This window comes from Nycticebus coucang, chromosome 1 (genome assembly GCF_027406575.1).
Source record: "Nycticebus coucang isolate mNycCou1 chromosome 1, mNycCou1.pri, whole genome shotgun sequence".
NCBI lineage: Eukaryota > Metazoa > Chordata > Mammalia > Primates > Lorisidae > Nycticebus > Nycticebus coucang.
Genome location: NC_069780.1, coordinates 63,525,363 through 63,534,529, shown reverse-complemented (window position 1 = coordinate 63,534,529; position 9,167 = coordinate 63,525,363).

Here is a 9,167-nt window from a genome sequence, read left to right as displayed (position 1 = left end):
TATTTTGTTAATTTACTTTTAATTTCAAAAAATTAAGGGGACATAAATGTTTTTGTTAATGGATACACTGTATAATGCAAATATCAAGGCTTTGCCTGTTACCAGGATAGTGTTCATTGTCCTTGATAGTTTTATTTCTTGCTCCATCCCACCCTTCCCCCTTCATGATTTCCAATGTCCTTTGTATATCTCTGTGGCCGTGTGTGCCCATTATTTAGCTCCCACTTACTGGTGAGAACATGTGGTGTTTCTTTTCCCATTCTTGTGATACTTCACTTAAGATAATCATCTCCAGTTTCATTGAAGTTGCCAGAAATAACATTATTTCATTACATTTTGACGGCTGAGATGTACTCCATTTTGTGTGTACTCATGTATGTGTATATACACACATACCACATTTTCTTTATTCACTCATGAACTGTGGGCATTTTCCTTATTCACTCATGAACTGTAGATTGACTCCATATCTGTGCAATAATAAAATATGCTGCAGTAAATGTTCAAATGCTGTGTTTTTTGTTAAAATGGCTTATTTTCCTTTGGGTAGATACCACATAGTGAGATTACTGGATTCAATGGCAATTCTAATCATGTTTCTTTGAGAAGTATATACTGTCTTTCATTATTTTGCAGTCCCATCAACAGTATACAAAGCATTCCTTTTTGTGTTCATCCACACCAGCGTCTATTGTTGTTTGACCTTTTAACGATAGTCATCTGACATGGGTAATGTGATATCTCATTGTGGTTTTAATTTGTATTTTCCTGATGATTAGTGATGGTAAATAGTTTTTCACATGTTTTTGGCTAGTTGTGTATTTTCTTTTGAAAAACTTTTGTTCATAGCTTTTGCCAATTCTTTGATGATTTTCATTGCTTGATGATTTGTTTGAGTTCTTTGTAGATTCTTGTTATTAGCCTTGAGTTGGATATATAATTCGTGAATATTTTCTCCCATTCTATAGATTGTGTTTACTCTGTTGATTATTTTCTTTGCTATACAGAACATTTTTAGTTTAATTAAGTCTCATTTATTTATTTATGTGTTTGCCTTTAGGGTCTTAGTCATAAATTCTTCATCTATATTGAGGTTTAGTGAAAGTTTTCATATGTTTTCCTCTGGAAGTTTTATGATTCCATGCCTTACTTTTAAGTGTTTTATCCACCTTGAATTAATCAAACATGGGATGATTCATAATAATTAGGACATCTCCAAGACAAATAATCTTTAATTTGGTCACAGTCAACGTGAAGGATAAAATTCTATAAGCTGAAAAACAATAGAAACAACTAACCTACAAAGCAAAATCCATCAAGCTAACTGCATATTTCTCAGCAGAGCTGACAAGTCAGAAGATATAATGGCCTGATTTTTTAGTCTTTTTAAACAGAATAACTGACAGCCAAGAATTTGTGTCCTGAAAAATTAAGTTTCAGAAACAATGAAGAAATAAAGATGTTCCCATACAGGCAAACACTAAGGGAATTTGTTACTAGAAGGCTTGCTTTACAGGAAATGTTCAAAAATGCACTATCCATGGAACAGCACAATAGAAACTCACCAGTGTAAAAACACCTAAAGGTTAAATCTCCTACCTCTTATAAAACAATAGCACAAATGGGAAAACTAAACAACAAAGTGTCAGCCAACATAATGAATAGTACAGTTTCTCACTTATCAATACTAACTCTGAACATGAATGGCCTTAACACTCTACAGAAAAGATATAGACTGGATGAGTGGCTGAGCAAACAAAATCCAAATATATGCTGTCTTCAAGAAACCTATCTAACACACAAGGAGTCATGAAGACTCAAGGTAAAGGGATAAAAAAAATTTCCCTGCAAATGGAAAACAAAAGTGAGCAAGTGTAGATATTGCCATATCAGATGAAATGGATTTTAAATCAACAATGTTAAATAATATGCAAAGATGACCATTCTATAATGGCAAAGGGTGCAAGGCAACAAAAAGACATAACAATTCTCATACATATGCACCAAAGACAAGAGCACTCCGATTCATAAAACAAATTCTACTAGAGCTAAGCAAAGAAATATACAATAGCATCATAATAAATAGGAAATATAACACCCCACTGACAGAACGGGCAGATCACTAAAGCAGAAATACAACAAACACTGGACTTAAATAGGATTCTAGAACAAACGGATCTAACAGAGAGTTACAGACCATTCTACTCCCAAACTACTAATACGCATTCTTCTCATCAGCACATGGGACATTTTCCAAAACTGATCATATTTTAGTCCAAATAACAAGATTCTGCAAATTTAGATTTTTGTTTGAGAAACTTTAATATACTAATACCTGGATACCACTCCAAGAATTTTAAAAACATATCAGTATTAAATATTTTTAACGCTAAAAAAAAAAATAAAAAAAAAAAGCAAATTTAGAAAAAGAAAAAGTATACCATGTATCTTGTCTGACCACAGTGGGTGGGTTAAAACTAAAAATTAGTTCTAAGAGAAACTCTCAAATGTACACAAAGTCATAGAAGTTAAACAATCTGCTGTTGAATAATCCTTGGGTCAATGATGAAATTAAGATGGAAATCCAAAGATTCCTCGTGCTGAACAACCAGTAACACCAGCTTTCAAAATCTATAGGATACAGAAAAAGTTGCCATAAGAGGATTCTTTTTTTTTTTTTTTTTTTTTAGAGACAGAGTCTCACTGTACTGCCCTTGGTAGAGTGCCGTGGCGTCACAAGGCTCACAGCAACCTGTAACTCTTGGGCCTATGCGACTCTCTTGCCTCAGCCTCCCGAGCAGCTGGGACCACAGGTGCCCGCCACAACGCCCGGATATTTTTTTTTGTTGTTGCAGTTTGGCGGGGGCTGGTCTGAACCCGCCACCCTCGGCATATGGGGCCAGTGCCCTACTCACTGAGCCACAGGCAATTCTTATAAGGCTTAAATCCTTTCATCAGAAAGACAGAAATATAACAAATTAGCAACATAATGTCACATTTTAAGGAATGAGAAAAAGAACAAACTAATCACAAAGGCAGCAGAAGAAAAGAAACAACAAATCTCAAAACAGAACTAAATTAAATGAAAACAAACAAAAATGCAGAAAGAATCAAGAAACAGAAAGATGGTGGCCGAGTAACAGTTTCCCTGCAACTGGGAACAGGGAGTCTGGGAAGACAAGACTCCAGGCATCTGTGGCTGGTGGGATCAGCCTATAATCCATCCCTTTGAGGATACAGGGAGCCAGCAAGGGACTTCTGGACCCCAAGAGGAGGACAAAAACAGTGGAAAACTGGCAAGTGGTTGCGTGTGTTTGATCGACCTAATCACGCTGGCAACTGTAAGTACAAGCAGCAGTGAGACTGCAAACCGGAAAGGCCTTACCTGTGAACTGTTTCGGTGTTCTTGGACTTGGCACTCAGTTGAACTGCCTTGGGGAGAGCTTGAGAAGGAGTGTGGAGAACTTTGGGCATTGTCTGGGGCCCCAGACTGAGCCACTGAGCTGGGCGCACGAAGCCATTGTGAAAGAACTGACCCGACAAGCTCTGTCCTCAGGGTCTCAGAGCAAGGATTGGCGGGTCAAAGTAACCTACTGACTGAGCAGCCTAAAGGCGGGGACTGAGCTGCCTTACAGCCTTAATCCTTAGGGGCAGAGTGAGACGGTTTTGGCACACTGGAGCCTTGGGCTGTTGCCCTGGGTAGAGTGCCGTGACATCACAGCTCATAGCAACCTCAAACTCCTGGGCTTGGCACCGCAAAGACCTCCATAAGAGCTGTACAGTGACACCCGACTGGTGACCTGCACCCATCGGGCTTCCACATCCCCTAACCAGGAACTGCGGGAGCCATGCAACCCTGCACCCTCCCTCCTGTGTCCTCCCAGCTTCCACACTAGCCCATTCATCTGGACAGGGACTTGGTAGCTGCGTGCCCTTTGGAGCCCTCCCTGCCTCTGTGCAGAGCTCTTATCCTGGCCAGAGACTGCTGGAGCCTTGGGCTCTCTGTGCCAAAGTCACTGGGCACCTGGCATTTCCAGAACCGTGTGCACCACCCCAGCCCTGTTGCTGGATCTGGGTGTGTCACAAACTGGAGCTGCTTCCACAACCAGAACTCCCTAGCTAGAGTGGCCCCAGAGGATCTATACTGGGTCACTCCCTACAAAGATCCAGCAACAATAGAGTGATCCCGCTGGGGTCTAATCTTGGAGAGACACCTCCCCAACTCTGAGGACAGCTAGAGGCAATAATGAAAAACAATCATGAGGTGAAATCAACAGAAAAACTCTGGCAATATGAATAATCAGAGTAGATCAACTCCCCCAAGGATCAATGGGGCAGAAACAGCACAAGACGCCATGCACAAGCAAATAGCTGAGATGTCAGAAATTGAATTCAGGATCTGGATAGCAAATAAGATCGAATTAGAATTCCAAAAGTTACCTCAAGAATTCAACGGATTCAAAGACCAAATGACCAAAGATTTTGACACATTGAGACAAGAAGTTGCATCCCTCAAAGATCTGAGAAACACAGTAGAATCCCTCAGTAACAGAATGGAGCAAGCAGAAGAAAAGATTGCTGACATTGAAGACAAAGCTTTCGAACGCTCCCAAACCCTCAAAGAAGAAGAGAAATGGAGAGCAAAAACAGACCACTCTCAGAACCGGGCAAGGTTGCCCATTGTCTCCATTGCTCTTTAACATTGTAACGGAAGTTTTAGCCATTGCAATTAGGGAAGAAAAGGCGATCAAGTGTATCCACATAGGGTCAGAAGAGATCAAACTTTCACTCTTTGCAGATGATATGATCGTATATCTGGAAAACACTAGGGACTCTACTACAAAACTTTTAGACGTGATCAAGGAATATAGCAATGTCTCAGGCTACAAAATCAACACCCATAAATCTGTAGCCTTTATATATACCAACAATAACCAAGCCGAACAAACAGTCAAGGACTCTATTCCTTTCATAGTAGTGTCAAAGAAGATGAAATATTTGGGAGTATACCTAACAAAGGATGTGAAAGATCTTTATAAAGAGAACTATGAAACTCTAAGAAAAGAAATAGCCAAAGATGTTAACAGATGGAAAAACATACCATGCTCATGGCTGGGAAGAATCAACATTGTTAAAATGTCCATACTGCCCAAAGCAATATATAATTTTAATGCAATTCCATTAAAGCTCCATTGTCATACTTTAAAGATCTTGAAAAAAATAATACTTCGTTTTATATGGAATCAGAAAAAACCTCCAATAGCCAAAACATTACTCAGCAATAAAAACAAAGCAGGAGGAATCACGCTACCAGACCTGAGACTGTACTATAAATCAATAATGATCAAAACAGCATGGTATTGGCACAAAAGCAGAGAAGTAGATGTCTGGAACAGAATAGAGAACCAAGAGATGAATCCAGCTACTTACCATTATTTGATCTTTGACAAGCCAATTAAAAACATTCAGTGGGGAAAAGATTCCCTATTTAACAAATGGTGCTGGGGAAACTGGCTGGCAACCTGTAGAAGACTGAAACTGGACCCACACCTTTCACCATTAACTAAGATAGACTCTCACTGGATAAAAGATTTAAACTTAAGACATGAAACTATAAAAATACTTGAAGAAAGTGCAGGGAAAACTCTTGCAGGAATCGGCCTGGGTGAATATTTTATGAGGAGGACTCCCCAGGCAATTGAAGCAGTATCAAAAATACACTACTGGGACCTGATCAAACTAAAAAGCTTCTGCACAGCCAAGAACATAGTGAGTAAAGCAAGCAGACAGCCCTCAGAATGGGAGAAAATATTTGCAGGTTATACCTCCGATAAAGGTCTAATAACCAAAATCCACAGAGAACTCAAACGTATTAACAAGAAAAGAACACGTGACCCCATCTCAGGGTGGGCAAGGGACTTGAAGAGAAACTTCTCTAAAGAAAACTGACACAAGATCTACAAACACATGAAAAAAAGCTCATCATCATTAATCATCAGAGAAATGCAAATCAAAGCTTCTCTGAGATATCACCTAACCCCAGTAAGAGTAGCCCACATAACAAAATCCCCAAACCAGAAATGTTGGAGTGAATGTGGAGGAAAGGGCACACTTCTACACTGCTGGTGGGAATGCCCACTAATACGTTCCCTCTGGAAGGATGTTTGGAGAATACTTAGAGACCTAAAAATAGACCTGCCATTCGATCCTATAATTCCTTTACTAGGTCTATACTCAGAAGACCAAAAGTCACAATATAACAAAGACATCTGTACCAGAATGTTTATTGCAGCCCAATTCATAATTGCTAAGTCATGGAAGAAGCCCAAGTGCCCATCGACCCACGAATGGACTAGCAAATTGTGGTACATGTATACCATGGAATACTATGCAGCCTTAAAGAAAGATGGAGACTTTACCTCTTTCATGTTTACATGGATGGAGCTGGAACATATTCTTCTTAGCAAAGTATGTCAGGAATGGAAGAAAAAGTATCCAATGTACTCAGCCCTATTATGAAGCTAAATTATAGCTTTCACATGAAGACTATAACCCAACTATAGCACAAGACTATGGGGAAAGGGCCAAGGAAGGGGAAGGGAGGGGGGCGGTTTTGATGGAGGGAGGGTAATGGGTGGGGCCACATCTATGGTGCATCTTAGAATGGGTACAGGTGATTGCACTAATGTACACAGCTATGATTTAACAATAAAAAAAAACTAAAAAAAAATGTCAACTAAAATGTTCAGAATACTGTTCATTATCATTATTGAAAACTGAGATTAAAATAAAGTCAGAATTACCTACAATCAAAAAAAAAAAAAAAGAATCAAGAAACAGAAACTTGTTTTTTTGAAAAGATAAAACAGATGGACCACTAGTCAGATTAACCAGAAACAGAGAGAAAGGGCTCAGATACACTCAATGAAAAAATGAACATGGAGACATTACAACTGATACCACAGAAATACAAAATAGCAGTGGCACCTGTGGCTCAGTGGTTAGGGCGCTAGCCTCATATACTGAGGGTGACAGGTTCGAACCCGGCCCAGCCAAACTGCAACAAAAAAATAGGTGGGCGTTGTGGCAGCACCTATGGTTCCAGCTACTCGGGAGGCGGAGGCATGAGAATTGCTTAAGCCCAAGAGTTGGAGGTTGCTGTGAGCAACCTCTACCGAGGGTGATAAAGTGAGACTATGTTTCAAGAAAAAAAAAAGAAATACAAAATAGCATCCAGGAATACTATAAAAACTTAGTAAAAAAAAAATAGAGGAAATACATACCTTCTTGGAGAATAAAGCCTCCTGACCCTGAATCAGAAAGAAATTGAAATTCTGAGCAGACTAATAATGATCAGAGACATTAAAGTACTAATAAAAAATCTCCCACGGCTTGGTGCCTGTAGCTCAAAGGTTAGAGCACCGGCCACATCCTCCTGATCTGGTGGGTTAGAACCTGGCCAGGGTCAGCTAAACAAACAAACAAAGAAGTATCCAGGCATTGCAGCAGGAGCCTGTAGTCCCAGCTACTTGGGAGACTGAGGCAAGAGAATTACTTGAGCCTAAGAGTTTGAGGTTGCTATGAGCTATGATGCCACAGCACTCTACCCAAGGTGACAGATTGAGATTCTGTCTCAAAAAAAAAAAAATCTCCCTAGGAAAAAGAAAGCCTCTGACCACATGGATTTACAGTCAAATTCTACCAGACCTTCAAAGAAGACCAAATACCTATCCAACCTACAAAAATTATTCCATACATTGAGAAGAGAGGAATCCTTCCTAAATCGTTCTACGAAGCCATTATCACCTTGATACTGTAGCCAGGAAAGGGCACAACACAAAAGACAACTATAGAAAATAGTTTTCACAATATCTTTTGTGGATGCAGATGCAAAAATCCTCTAAAAATACTAACAAACCAAAATCAACAGCACATCAAGAAGATAATTCATCAAGATCAAGTGGATTTCATTCAGGGATGCAACAATGGTGCAACATACACAAATAAATAAACATAATTCACCACATAGAGAGAAGCACTACAAAGACCACATGATCATCTCAACTGATGCAGAAAAAGCATCCAGTAGAACCCAACGCCCTTTCATGATAAAAACCCTCCACAAACTAGGCCTAGAAGAACATGCCCCTATTTCTTTTTCTTCTTCCTCTTCCTGCTTTAATTAGCCCTCATATTTGTTCTTTTCCTTCCTGTTTTTGAGCCACTGCTCTTCTTCCTCCTATTTCTTTTCTGTTGGATGTCAGTGGAGATGTGCGTATGAGGGATACTATATAGACGATATCTAAGGTAAATTTGGAACACGAATGTAATTAGAGAATATATGAGTTTTCTATGGCTGCCATAAAAAATCACCCAAACTTGACAGCTTAAAACAATATAGATTTACTATCTCATAGTTTCTGTAGGTCCTGTGTTCCTTCCTTTAGGCTAAGGTAACTTTTCAGAGTTTAAGAAGTCAAGTGGGCTTCTGCTTATTCTCACAATGCAAAAACCTAGGTGTCATTGGCTATATTCCCCTCTGGTCATGCTGGGGAAGATTCTATTTCCTGGCTTAAGCAAGTTATTGGCAAAAATCAGTTTTGTGCAATTATTGGACTGCCCAGCAGTGAGGCTTGTTCTGTTTCTACAACTGCCTTGGCTCTTCAGCTTCTTTCTCTTTAACAACAGCAGTAGCGGGTGAGTCCTTCTTAGGCCTTTTATCTCCTGCTGCTTCTTTTGCTACATCTCTCTCGTCAACTCTTCTGCCTTCTGATTTTGTTTTTTCCTTTTACCTCTTTGTCCCAGGTGGAGAAAGATGTAAAGTGGATCTGGAGGAGCAAATGGAAGATACGTAGCTTACAATATTACCTTCTTTAAGTGGTTATTATAAAGAATAAATAAATTTTAAAATTCATGCAAACCACTTATATTTGTAAGGGCAAAATGATTACATTAAACCAAACTGCAGCTCAGGCTAATCTCCCTAATTTACAGTCACCTAATGAACAATTTTAGTTTTATATTTAAAGTCTCCTTTGGTAACATATTTGCAAATTTAACAACAGAGGATGAAGCTCATGAGGATCCAAATCCTGTCTACTACACTGATATTGCATTGTTAGTATTTTAATGTCCTATTTCTAGTTAACCATCATGACCCTAGAAAA